This window comes from Centroberyx gerrardi, chromosome 6 (genome assembly GCF_048128805.1).
Source record: "Centroberyx gerrardi isolate f3 chromosome 6, fCenGer3.hap1.cur.20231027, whole genome shotgun sequence".
NCBI classification, from domain to species: Eukaryota; Metazoa; Chordata; class Actinopteri; order Beryciformes; family Berycidae; genus Centroberyx; species Centroberyx gerrardi.
In genome coordinates this window covers 16,969,054-16,984,248 of record NC_136002.1, presented here as the reverse complement: position 1 = coordinate 16,984,248, position 15,195 = coordinate 16,969,054, and positions in this window count along the sequence as shown.

Genomic DNA, 15,195 nt, shown 5'->3' with positions numbered 1-15,195 from the left:
CACCTTTCAGGAAACAGCCAGTATGGATGAGAATTGTTTAATGTCTAATATGGATAAATATATAATGAGCTCAGTCCATTAAATCATTCTTGGAAAGCGGTTTTTACGCACACTCGTCTCGTTTCTACTCCTGTGGGTCGGAGGAATAAGTCAGTCAGCGTACGCACAGAGGCAGAATGGATGCTTTTGGTTCATCCACAGGTGTATCCCACGTTTCATGTCCAGGAACCCGGTGTTCCTCATCACACTATTGTACTAATGTGTGAAATTAGTTTCCATGGAGTTTATCTCAACATCCAGTAACATCAGCCCGTGGCCTTTCTAGTGCTAAAACATCATCTAACCTCTCCAGACCGCTTCCTGCACTGAGATGTAGGCTATTTAAGTATTTAGCAGTGTGAATCTAAGTAATGACCCAGTGAGCGACAGGATATAAATTTTGACCAATTTGCAAACATATTTGCTGTTATTTGAAATGTTTGATTTTATGGAAGAACAAAACGATGATTGCCGTCAAACAAAATAATTTCTGTTTGCTCCTATAATCGCGATCATTATGCAATAATTGTGGCAGGCCTAGCTGTCATGTAAATGGTTTGTTGTGTGCTGAGTGCATTCCATAACCCTGGGTCCCTTCCAAAAACCCATTCAAAATTCATTGTGTCATTTCAGTATAACATGATGGTCAATCTGAAAATAAGTTTGTTCTTATATTCTGGAAAGTTGACTTTTTTGAATATGGGAGCCTTTCCTCTGACAGCATAATGTGGAAATTGCACACAAGACATCTTTGGGCACAGTCTACCATGTGTCTGAACTTGACTGTAGCTGCCATGGAGCTGTCAAGCAACCGTTACTCAAAAGTGGATTGTTGCTATTTTACCCTGCTGCAGCCGAGGGAAATTCGGAGAATCATTTTAATGTGTGTTGGCCTTGTGCAAGGGCTGGTCCAGTTTTAAACAGAATTGTATAATTCATTGACACACTCATATACAGTCCAAAGTCATGCCATGAACTCGGCAGAAGAGCATTACACTTTTACTCAGCAGATCTGTAGATAAAAATACAACAAATACTGTAGAGCACATACGAGATTTAAGAGTATCAGTATTTTCCTAAATTGGCTTAATCTATAATCATCTTTAGTGAAGAATGATGGATTCTGCTGAGGCTCTCACATCGGACAGGTCTAAAGACTTCAGTGATTGTTTTCAAAAGTTGTCATGTTGAGTTCAGGATTTACTACATTAAATGGAAAATCCACCGTACGATCCGCAGAGCTGCAGGATTTGTCTATTGATGACATCATCAAAAGACTATTGGCTGGCTTGTTTTTAAGCTTTGAGGAGTAACGTTCTGGAACTTAAACTGAACTGTTGAAGATCACAGAAGTAGTGTATATGAAATCTAGCTAATGATGCCAGTCCCCAGGGCTTTGAATTACCAAAGGAACTTATTGTCACTTTTAACCAAAGCTAACATATTTTATTCTCTCTCTCTCTAATTCCGTTTCATATACAATGGGATTGGGTGAGTCTGGTCTGTCATCAAACGAGGCGTCAACACAAGCTGTATGAGAATCCTTTGCTTTCGCTTAATTTCACTTCGCCTGTCTGTGGGTGTTCTGCATGCCTCCTAGTAAACATTTGAATTCAACTTGGGACACAAAATGGTTTGGGTGAAATTAATCTGTCCTCCCAGTTGAAAGTTAGTGCCAAGAAGGACCCATTTCCATTAGGTGATTTTTTTTAAAGGAAGGTGAATGATTGTGTTTCCTGTCTTTCCCCTAAAATAGGACTTGGTGAGGTATTTTTATTTTCATAGAAATTCAGATAATAGCTACAGTGTTGAGGTCTGCTCTGAGAACTGGTAGGTGTACAGCTAAGGCTCTGCACCTATCAAACTGTCCGATGGATTTTGGAGAAAGTGGATCATTTGTCAGTGTCAGTAAGCCTGTGGTCTCTTTCAATTTTTTTCAAATTTTAACTCTCGGGACGGACATTTTTCTTGTGGTCCAAAAGCAAAATTTTATCTTGGTTTTCAGGCCAGTTCCAGAGTGTTTTATTTAGCCTGCTTTATATTATAGGGACTTGGATACTTTATATTATAGGGACTTGGATACTTGGATACTTTATATTATAGATACTTGGATACTTTATATTATAGGGACTTGGATACTTGGATACTTTATATTATAGGGACTTGGATACTTGGATACTTTATATTATAGATACTTGGATACTTTATATTATAGGGACTTGGATACTTGGATACTTTATATTATAGGGACTTGGATACTTGGATACTTTATATTATAGATACTTGGATACTTTATATTATAGGTACTTGGATACTTTATATTATAGGGACTTGGATACTTGGATACTTTATATTATAGGGACTTGGATACTTTGATACTTTATATTACCAGATCAAGATATAGGAGATTTACATAATTTTAATTTGTCTCAAGTCTAACCCAGCCCATTTTCCAATCTGAGACGCCAGTACGAGCTCACGTAGAGCTTGGGATGATGTTTCTCTCTCTCTCTCTCTCTCTCTCTCTCTCTCTCTCTCTGTGTATCTATGTTTCTTTGTTTTGAAATCCAGTAAAATTTAAAACCGTTGCTGCAGGTGAGAGACACAGAAAGGGTAAACAGACCCGATGTGGAGCTGAGGGAAGGAGAGCGGTTTATCTTCAGCACCAGGTGATTATTATTTCATTGTGGCAGAAAGATAAAGTGATCTTCAGTAGACTGTCAATGAGGTGACGGGGGTATGTGTGTGTGTGTGTTTGTGTGTGTGTGTGTGTGTGTTTGTGTGTGTGCTTGTGTGTGTATGTGCTCACAAATGTCTGTGTTTATGTGTACGGGTGGCTGTGTGTGTGTGTCTCTGTGTGCATAGGTGTGTTTGTGTGTGCGCGGGAGGAAGTGACTACTGATGTAACTATCGGCATAGAACAAATAATTTTTAATCCCCACTGTTATCATTGCATATATTATTCATTAGACTACGTGTAATCTCCCAGGTATGTTGACAGTTGCTGATAATGCTTATTTAGTCAACAACCTGGAGTGTAGTCTTTGAGATAATGGTTTGTTTAATTGTTTCATTATTTATAAAAGAAGTGGTAATCTTGCATGCATTAGTTCATTGCCAACGGTTATCAGCAGGGCTTTGCATTTGAAAGAGAAATTAAAGTTTTTTTTTCCAACATTCTTAAGAGTAAATAGGCACCCCAGGCTATAGAAAAGTAAGAAATAGCCATTTTATTGTCTAACATATGTTTTAGTCTATTAGAAATCTTTAGATGTCAATTGCCAGTGTCAGATAGAACCTACTGTTGAGCCTTCTGCCCTGGTCCCAATTCAGCAAAACATCTATGCTCATACGCACCTGATAGGTACTCACCCAAAAAGTGGTACAAGGGATAGTTACATCAGATTGCGTGTATTTTTAAATTCAGCAAGGGAAGACAGGTGACATTGCACAGGGGTTTTCACCCGCCCCCGTCACGCCAGGGTGCCAATTTCATGAAAATCCTAAAAGCCAGAGAACAGCTGTGGAAAGCCTCCCACCCGCTCCTACAATCTATGCATCTATCTCACTTGCATCATTTGTTATTCCCACATAAATTAAACCGATGGAGAAACGTGAAAAGGCCAACATGTTTACGAAGCCCCAAAAAGGGTGACGTGTCTCAGGAACCCTGCCATAAATGAAATCAAGTCAAAACAAAAAAAAATGGCTTTGTTGATGAATAACATTAAAAACCTGGAAAACCTATTTGCAATTCAGGTATTGCATTTCAGCTTGAAAAGGTCTGGTTGTCTTCTAATTTAGAGTTGCTGACTGAGTGCAATACAGAGACTAATTTGTCACTGCATTTTGTGTGTGTTTGTGTGTGCGTGTGCGCGCGCACGCGTGTGTGTGTGTGTGTGTGTGCATGTGCTCACACAAATAACTGTAAAAGTTTCTGATTGCCCACCTAGACTCTATCAGATCTCTTACACACACACACACACACACACACACACACCCACATACACACACACACACACACACACACACACACACACACACACACACACAAAGACACTCTTGGCTGTGGCCTGTTCCCCTTCAGCTGTGTGTGAGAGCAGCCTCTTTATAGATTGGTAATCAGTGCAGCATGTAATTTACCAATTGATCCCCATCAACTCCAATTATACTACTGGAACAGCCTTCACTGTCCACTTCACTCTCTGTCTGTCTGTCTGTCTCACACACACCTATGCACACACATTTTCACTCGCTTTCTGTGTGTCTCCCTTTTTGCATCTGTCTTTTTCTCTTGCAAACATGCACATGCACACACTCTCACTCTCCTATTTAAATGGAGGTTACATCAATACTGGGGTTTGAAAGCTTTTTTTACACCTTAAAAGAAAATCAATGATAGCCAGTGACTAGCATGTCAATGTCTGCAACAGTGTGATGTTTCCAGTTGTGCAAGGCTGCGTGTGTGTGTTGTGTGTGTGTGTGTGTGTGTGTGTGTGTGTGTGTGTGTGTGTGCGTGTGTGTGTGTGTGTATGTGTGTGTCTGTCTGTCTCTCCACCTGCCTGCTAGGGTGTCTTTGTTAACCGTCAATCAGATTCTAGGCAACAGAGTGCACCACTCCAGTCGGTGCTTGCTACTCACTCCTATGTTACCATAGAAAACCCAGTCAAAGCACCCTTGTGATCAAAGCAATATTGATGACTGTATACTTTGATCTGTGTTCAGCTCATAGTAAAGAAACAGATTTAGAAATTGTGTACACATATTTCCTATACTAGAATATTCTATTTTTTACATTTCTATGGCGACTTGTTCCCCTGTCCCATGTCCCTGTCCCAAGGGCGTAACTTTGGTTTGAGAAGTGGGGGGACACAATAAAACGCTGAGTCTGGGGGTACTCCCCCAGAAAATTGTGATTTGAATCCCATTTCCTGCATTTCTACATACATTTAGGGACTACCAATACAAAATCCGGGAAATAATTAAGTTGGTCATCATGCTAAATTCTGCCAGAATAGTACTAAATATGCATAAGAAAATTATTTCTGTATTGTTTAACCCACAACTTTACTGAACTTCACATGTTGAGTTATTCAATTATGGATATATATATATTTTGAAGAATAGGACTGACAGATCTATGGTACATTATTGTGGCACTATCGATCATGCTGTTTTACAACCATTAATCAACCAACTGACATTTCCTTCCTTTCTTTTCATCCCCTCTCCAAAGAAAGACATTAAATTTAACTGCTGTTGGCGTTTCATTTTTATGAACTGCCACTTCCTCATTCAGTGAGCAATTTTTCAAGTGCGCATGCGTGGAACACATCTGCGTCCACAGCAATGTTGCCAACTCTTTTCCAAGGAAAGTAGCTATTGGCTGCTCAGAAAGTCGCTAGAAGTCGGCAGATGATGTCATACGATAATTTGCATATCAATATATAATGCTGCACTTGTTATGCACGCCGCGGCATAGCCCGTTTTAATATAAGTGCTGACTCCGCCCACCCGGGCCAGTTTTGGCGTACGCCGGTAGCAATTACAAGTGGACCCTATCCTACAGTCCCTGCTCTCAGCGGAGGGAGGGAGCTACGTTGTGTGTGGGAAGCGCTGTGACCGTCAGACCTCTCTGGATTAGACAAGCAAGTAGAGCAAACCGGCATCAGCCGAACCAATTTATTGCCAAATGCTTTGGGATTCAACACATTAACATTGCTTCCCATGGTCAGAAAAAGTCGGCAGATTTGTCGCTAGTCGCTTTTGAGAAATGAAGTCGCCAGGGGGTCTGAAAAGTCGGTAAGTCTAGTGACAAAGTCGCCAAGTTGGCAATGCTCCACAGACGCCAAAATGTACTATAGAACCGCGTAGGCAGGCTGTCCGTGTCCGCTACTCGTCCATGGCAATTTTTTGGAGTACATCAGGGCCTTTCAATCAGCAGCTCTATTCACAGTCTCAGCCAGAATCTGACGGCTGGCCAAACAGTAGCGTATTAAGCACGATTTTTGCGGTTAAAAAAGTGGGGGGGACACAAACGGGATTTTGAAAAGAGTCCCCAGTGGAAATTACGCCCCAGCCCTGTCCCCTAGAGGATCACACCTGAGTGTGAAGAGCTTTCTCCATGCACTGTGAGCTTGAAACATATTGCCTTTTGCAGAACTTTCTTTGTTGGGCAAAAAAAAAATCCAATTTACTGAAAACCAAAGTAAACAATCCATCCCAACCAATTATACAATATAAAGATGTGCAACACAGTGAAGAACTCTCTCTAAAATACAGCATTGTTCGAACTGTGTGCAGCTAGTAGCACAGTACATTAATTTGCACTACTGCAGTGCACTGTGAAATGATAACATTTTTTTTCTTACTCACACAAACTTGGCACCAAAACACACACAAAAGCTCAGCCAAAATTAAACTATATCAAATCAAAAAGTTAGGAGAGAGATTTACTTGTATGGCAGCATGATGTGTGAGGCTATGTTTTGAGGCCCCTGTGCCAAGTATCGTCAACATTACCAAACCACCCTGTAGGATATTAGGGCTTTTATAAAAGTCTACAGTCTGAACACTTGACTACAGTAAGTTTACTTTAGTCCCATATGGAACACTTTGACCGGTCAGATTGCAACTGTGGCTGGTTGGAACTGCATAAGTGTATGAAATCAGGGAAAGTAGCGTACATTCCTCATATTTGTAGATAAAGTAAGGATATAACATACTACATTGGTGTAAAAGTTCCTTACCGTGCTTTGAATGTGTAAGGATTAAATAAATCGACACTTGAAAAATTTGGTGTTATAGCTGCATCCATCCATTTGGACAATACATAATGATAGAAAGCAGCTCAGCAGCTTTAAACAAAGTACATTTATTGATGTTGAAAATATGATTATGAGGGTGAAAACTTTATATAACTGCGCTGTTATTATCTGTGTCTGGGAGAGCGTGGAAAGGCTCATTTTTCTTGATCCAAATATAAAGCTTGTGTTGTCACCATGAAGAACAATACACATTAATGAGCCTGCTTGACCTTCTTGTGTGAGAGAGGGGGTGTTGGAGTGGAGGGTGGGGGCGGGTGGGTGGGGTGGCGGGGGCAAGAGAGAGAGAGAGAGAGAGAGAGATTTGGTGTCCCTGTTTGAGAGAACAGAGAGCGATGAGTGTGAAGGAGAAGCAGAAAGAAGAACCAAAGAGAAGGCGAGAAAAACAGACTTGTCCTCATTACCAGAGGTCCTTTCTTTTTTTTTTATCAAGACTCTCAGCCTTTTGTGCATCTTGCTCACAGTGCAGCAGTACAGCACACAATGGCCTTAACACCAAGGGAGTTACCGTTTCATTACCCCGCACACTCCTGTCTCGCCCGTCCTTGGCTCGTTTTGCACCTCCTTTCCTCTTTCCTTCCTCTCCTCACCTCTCTCCTCATCGCCCCATCTCTCCTTCCTAAGCCCCCCTCTCCTCTGCTATCCTCCTTGGTTCCTAGGTCGCCATGGTGACTCAGCTTTTCCCCAGCCAGCGACCAGAATCCCAATCAGACTCGCTGCCCTCACAATTACACACACACACATGCACACACACACACACACACACACACACACACACAGCGGCAGCGTGGCAGCGCCAGAGGCCTGATGAGAGTAACGACAGATTAACGAGTGTCTACCGGCCACAACTGACCTCTCCTTGGGCAGCTCATAAACAACTCATCTGTCTCCTCCTTTCCTCTTTCTCCCCTTTTGCTTTTCCCCTCTTTTTTTGATTCTTATCTTCCTCGCCTCTTCTGCTCTCTTTTCCTCTCCCCTTCTCCTAGCCTCTTCTCACCCTACCCTTCCCCTCTCCTTCTCCTCTATTCCTCCTCTACTGCTCCTCTCGTCTGGTTTCCTCTATATTCCTCTTCTGCTTTTCCTTGTCTCGTCTCCTTTCCTCTCCCTCGTCTTCTCTCTTCTCCTTTATTCCTCTTCTGCTTCTCCTCATGTCGCGCCTCCTCTCCTTTCATTTCCACTCCTCTTCTCTGGTCAGTAGTAATTGGTTCTGTATAATAGGTTTGAGTATAGCTGCTAGGAGTGATATTTTATTGGTCTGAGTCTAGTTCACCCTGAGGGTGCCCATACTACAAATCTACACTCTCATGATGCTGTAAGGCACTTTAGATAAAATTGTGCTTTATTCTAGCTGCTGGATAGTGACAGATTATGATACATTACAAATCTGTGCAGCCTTTGTGCTGTAAGATGCTGGCTGTTGGTGGTGATATATTGGTATTGGTGACAACAATATGTTAAAGATTGGGGTTTTTTACCTTTTTTCTACTGGGAAAGAAATTTAGGGCTGTATTTACTAAGAGGTGCATTAATTACCACCGTGTGCAAAAGTCAGTCACAATTTTCCAATTAGAATACTTGAGGTGCAACCATAGTCCCACATGCTACAGCATTGCTCTCAATGCAATAGACAGCGCAGTTGAAAGAGCAGCCTGTGAACTCCACACGGCAGCTGAGCCAGAGGCCAGGAAGTGAAGGGTCAGTGCGGGCATGGCTCCTCTTGATCTGAGATCTAGGTCATTTTTTTACTTCATCAAAATAATATAATTGTAACTTAATAAATGACCACATAAGGCCGTGATCACATATTATGTGTTTTTCTCCCACTCAAATGCAAGGCGCAGCTGTGAGCTGTGAGCAAGGAGCATTATGTATACATAATTCTCATTGCTATGCAACAACCTAATCAGTGTTATCTGTTAATCTTAAGTAAAAAAAGACAAAAAGATGTTTAAAATAAAAATGGACAAGAAAAAGTTAGCGATAGCTCTGCTTGAAGAAGAGGATGAGGAGCCTATTCCGTACAGAAGATGTAGTTAAAGTTAATGTTACTCAACAGGAAGTGTCTGACATTGACGTAATGTGTGGCACGGCTAAAGTGGACAGCGCCCCAAAATGCACCGTGTACAAAACGCGAAGCGCACTGTTTGGAGGAGACGCCATGTCTGCTGCGACCAAACTATGGAAAATAACAGAAAAAAAGCCACAGGCACGTTCAAAAATGCCTCCTATGTGAACACGTCGTAATGGTGGAAAAAAATCAGTTTAAATAAAATGATTATTTTTTAATATGCAACTTGGCAGGAAGTGTATTGTTATTCCCACCCTCCTCCCCTTCAGGTGGTCATGTTCACTCCTCAACACTTGTCACTCATCTTGATGAGCTGTCTGCTTTGACACAGCCTGAGCCTGGGCTGAGCTAACCACCATCCGTAAAGCCACCAAAGGCGTCAAACAAGTAGATGGTGAACTCCGGCAGTCTGCAATAAAAAAAGGCAATGCCGATGTTCACAGGTGTTTTTGAATGGGTCTTGTCTGCTGCATGTTTAGTATTACTGTTCTTTAATTTCTTAGCACTTTCCACCATTGTTGTTGCTATGACTTCCCTGCGTTTGATACTCAGCACTTGCTGCGCCCACAGCAAATGGTATACGCCTAAAAATATTGAAAAGTCATTTTCAGGCACACTGGGGGATTTAGGCATGGCACAGGGTCAGACAGACTTATAATGTATAAAATATCCTATTTGTTATTTATAGTCAAAAATAGTTGCATATTGTAGCTTTAAAATCTTCAAAATGCTGAAAATACTTTGAGAAGTGATATCTGGCATTCATGAACAAGCAATATTCTGTCTATTGCCTCTAACCAAGTTAAATATGCATTGGAATGCTGTTTCTAAGAAACCTATATTTTCAGGAGATGTGTTTGGAAAGTAGATATCTTTTGCACAGGGCGTCCCGTGCCATCTGCCCATCTCCGGGAAAGTGAATATTTTCCCCAACAAATGCTGTCCCCCCGTGTGGCGGTAGCTCACTGTTTATGGCTCGTTGGGCACCATCTATGAAATGAATGAATGGGTAGTAGAAAAGAAGTAATCTGTTTGCGCGTATCTTTATAATGGTGTAGTTAAAATCTGCTGCGTGCTGGATGGGGCCATGCACACATGGAGAGTTTCAGTAGCATGCAAAAAAGCTAACGTTTTGAATCTAACATCACGCCATGTGTTAAAAAATCCCCAAATCTGTAATGGAAGGTGCAAGTACTGATAGAAAAGTACATTGATAGAAATGCAAATGCGTTTTCATTAAGTCACTGCAAGGCAAGAATTTGTATCTACACACTAAAATGATTAACAATGATTGTTGAATATAATCTTAATCCACCTGCAATAGAGAACTATGAACAAAAAGGGACGTTGAAAATTCCATCAATTTTAAAGTGACTATCAGACATTACATTGTTCAAATTCAATAATAATAGAGTGTGAAGCCCAAACAAAAAAAGTGTGCATTCAAATATTTGGGGAACTTGTTTTGCATTACTTCCTCACCATGATTTGGAGAATTCTGTACTGTTACAGTTCTTGGATTAAGCCGTATATTATTCATTGTGGAGATATAGCAATTTGATATGTGTTTCACAGAGGTTGAGTTGGTCTATCCATGGTCTATAAATAGATAAATACATTGTCTCTTCTTGTGCAGTTTTCATACAGTGCATTTTAAACCAATGGATCAATATTACAGATCCATGCTCAGATACAGACATCAATGCTATTGGCTGCCATAAGCTGTTGTTCCTATTGCGTCCTTCTCCTTTCCTCTTTTTCTCTCTGTCTCTCCATTACACTTTCTCAGAGAGGTTATAAATAGCCGCTCTCTGTCACCATCTGGCTCCACAAAGGCTGCTCACCTCTGTGTGTGTGTGTCAGTGTGACTGCTGTGAACTATGGCAGCCTGTTGGCTCAGACACAGTAATACTGTGGCCTCTATACAGTAGCAGGAGCGTTAACAGCTGGCTGCACCAAGCGCAGGTTCACACGAACCTGCCATAGCATTATGCAAACTGACCATAGTGAGTGTTCATGCACTACTCATACATGGCCTTGGTGTCCTGCAGGAGCCTTGAATCTCTAATTGTCCTTTTTTCCTGCAATTAACAGTCGTAAAATTAAACTCTTTTTCTCAACTTACTGACACTGAAAAGGTCACACTGGAGATAGGAGGTTTTGATACTGATAATGACTGCAGTGGCCACTACAGTCACTATTGCACCACCTTCTTTTGTAAATGCAGACCAAACAAGAATATGTTAACACACTCATGGCACTCAAACATGTTAAACTATTTGTCATGCCCTCTGACAGCAGAACAAAGAAACAAAAATGACCATTTTCATACATTACTCACAGACAGGGTGGAATGAAAATGAGAATTAGTGCTTATAATATAGCATATAATAGCATATAATATATATATAGTATATATACCCCCACAATCCACAGTCACCCGACCTATTATCATCAATATATGACACAGAAGAAACTCTGTGTTCCCATATGTACAAGAAAGATATTGCTCAAATCTGTCTCCACATATTTCATATCCACAAGTGCAATGACTTGTACTATAATCAAAGCATGGCTTCATCTGGATTTGTTGAGCATCAGCTACACTAGGACAAAGGTTAGTGTGCCACGGAATGTGATGAGCACAGGATTAACACACACACACACACACAGAACACAGCCACACCAGGTGGAACGGATAGAGGGATGCATTGGGAGGGGATGGAGGGATTGATGGAGGGAGAAATAGAAGGAGAAAGGAGGTGGAGTTGTGAGGGGGATTAAAACAGGATTTATTGTCTGTTGCGCTGGCACAGTCTGGACCTTTCACTCTCCATTGATCTATCCATTCATCCATTCATCTATGCAACAATCCATTCCACCATCGACACATTTGACCGCCCATCCATTAACACATCAGCCCAGTCCATACTTAAATCGAAAGTTTATAAAGTGTGCTGAGTAATTTCCACGACCCTAGAGCCAATGAAACTCGCTCAAAAACCCATTATATGTTTTCATTTTGACCAATTTCTCTCAATTCTTATTTATACTCCCTCTGATAGCAGTGATATGGAAATGATCCCATGCATCACAAGCTTGGGCTTACAGTAAGTGGCGAATTTGAGCTGAAGTGCAAAAAGGAACATTAGAGACTTCTCTCACTGGCCCTACTTCACACCAACAACTGTTTTAGAGAGACAGAGAGAGGGAGAGCGAGGGAGAGAGAGGAAGGGTAGGAGGATGTGAAGAGAGACAGACAGTAAGACAGATTAAGTGAAAGAAGAGGTAGGACGAGGAGTGGGGAGTGCGGGGAGAGGGAGGGGACGGAGGAACGAGGAGGCCGATAGGTTGCCAGCTGTTACTCCATGATCACCTCCTGTCTCGCCGGGCTGTCACTCACACAACTGATACTCACACAACACCATTTACTGCTGCTGTATTACACGCACAGTTACAATACAGACAACATAAGCAGAGGTGCACAGAAAGCATTCATGTGACCAGAAAATGCCAGTCATGCTGACATTTTTACACAGTCATGCACACACACACACACACACACACACACACACACACACCATCAAAAAAAACTCCCTGGTTGTGGGATGATAGCCTGCAACTGTCTGTGTGAGTCCCATTGCCACTCGTCTCTCTCTCTTTTCCCCTACCGCTCTCCTTGGTCAATGTCCTGTTCATTGTGTTGCTTTGTCTCTTTCTGTCTGTTTGACTTTTTCTCCTTCATTTTCTTTGTCTTACTCTCCATATTCCCCTGGATTTGTGCTCTCCAGGAAGAAGCCATTTATGGTGGAGCCTGAAGAAAGATCTCATTTCGCCGGTTCTGCTCTATTTCTCTGAATCTCTGTGGCGCTTTATGTTCTCCTGAGAGCCCTACAGGAAATGTAGCACAGTATCAGCATGAATTTCCACCATGCACACGTAGACCCTTGATTTTTACGACTATGGGCCGACCCATAACCCAAATTGGGTCACGGGCCTATCTCCTGTGGGTCCCCACATGACAAGAGAGGCAATATGATTTAATGAACCTTGGTTTCAAGGCAAGAGACAAAACTTCTTAATTGGCTCCTGTGCTGAAAAACTTTTGGAACCCTTTATGAGAAAAGTATGGGCCAAAACACAATAACTGAGTTTTGAAATCAAGAAAATGAAAGAGAAACAAAGTGCTGTTTCAGTTTTCTGTGTTGTCTCAGTTTCTAAACCCTCTGTGGCAAGAAGGGTGGGGACTGAGTCTTGTTTGGGTGTTTGTTCTGTGTGTGTAGTACCCACTTTATTAGCTACACCTAAGTATTGGCAGATAAACCCCCTTTTGCCTACCAAACAACCTGAATTCTCTGAGGCATGGACTCAACAAGGTGCTGGAAGCGTTTCACAAGGATATTGGTCCACGCTGACTCAATAGCGTCAAGCAGTTCCTTCAGATTTTTCAACAACACATTGATGCTGTGGACATCCCATTCCACTTCATCCCAAAGTGCTCTACTGGGGTGAGATCTGGGGACTGTGCAGGCCATTGTTAACATGAGCCACTGTCATGTTCCTTGAACCATCTTGAGACTTGCTTTGTGGCATGGCACCTTTGCTGGAAGTATCAATTTGACAAAGGATAGACTGGGCATCCTGGTCAGCAACAATGTTTTGGTATGTGGCGTTCAAACAATGCTCACTGGGTACTAAGGGGCCTAACGTGTGCCAAGAAAATATTCCCTACACCACTACACCGCTACCAGCAGACTGTACTGTTCATACTTGGCAAGAACGATCCATGGATTCATGCAGTTGACACCAAATTCTGACCCTGCCATCAGCGTGAAAAGGGATCTTTCTACTCTTTATTTATATAGTTCAGCACAATAAGTGTAACTTCATTTTCTTGTTTGCTGACAGGAGTGGGTCTTCTGCTGCTTTAGGCCATCAGCTTCAAGGTTTGACGAGTTGTACTTTCTGAGATGCCCCTCTGCACTGTGGCACTGAGTTGTTATTTGCATACTTGCAGCCCGCTTGCTTGAACGAGTCTTGCCATTCTCCTCTGACCACACCCATAAACAAAGCATTTCCATCCACAGGACTGCCACTGACCGGATTTGTTTTGTGTACCGCACCATTTCCAGTAAACACTGCAGTATGTGAAAATCCCAGGAGGGCAGTCGTTCCTGAGGTACTGGAAGCGTGTGCGTGTGGCCCCAAAGATCACACTGCGCGCAAAGTGGCTTAGATCACTTGTCGTGCCCGGTCTAATGTTTAGCTGAACAGTAACTGAACCTCTCGACCCCGTCCGCATGCTTGTACTTGTGCTTTATTTATTCGTGAATCACTGTCTGAAGGAGCAAGCTGTTTGCATAAACGGGGAGATGAACCAGATAAAGTGGATACTGAGTGGATGTGTGTTTGAGTAGGTGCAGATAGAGAAGCCTATGGACTGAATCATTACCGTACACCTGTCCTGAAAAGACTTCTACTATACAGACTGTTAGACTTAATTCCATGAGGGGAACACTTAAGCGCTGGTGGTGCATAATTTATGTTGTGTTTGCTGCCGAAAAACTACGGGAAAGAGCCATCTCCAGTGTCTTTTTTATGCCCATACACTCAACATCGTCACACCCTCTTTTGTATGTGGTGGCTCAGTTGCCATTTCGGGTTTCAGAAGACATTTGGTAGCGAGTTTGTTTTTATATGCACAAAGCATTCTGGGTAACAGCATGTATTCTAAGGTCTTAAGCTTATTATACACATCTCCCTACCCTGTGCTTAGTGTCTGTGCATTACTCAGGAAAACTAGAGGCAGTAAATCCAACATTTCTTTGGAGCGAGCAGTTGTGCTGGGGGATAGCTTTGGTTTTTATTCCATATCTGTCTTTGTTTGGTTCTAGTTTTGGCTCTGCTGCAAATTCCAGTGGTAAATCTGTTCTTCATTTAGAGACTTTATTGTGACAAAAACCACTAATGCTAAACACTGACCACATATTTTTTATGCATGGGGCAAAATTTTGACTCAATTATAATGTTTTCCTTTTTAAATATGTGTATTATATTTTCTCTAGCAGTGGCTAATTAAGTGTTGTGGTAGTCCATAGTTAAGAAATATATAAAAAAAACAGATAAACATAACACCCCTCCTCCCTACTCTCCTCCAAAAAAAAGTACTGCACTTTACTAAGAGCAACTCTGAGCTTTTCTGCTTTGTTGCAGCTGTTAACAGCTCTCTCACACTTTCACTCACACACACACACACATGCATGC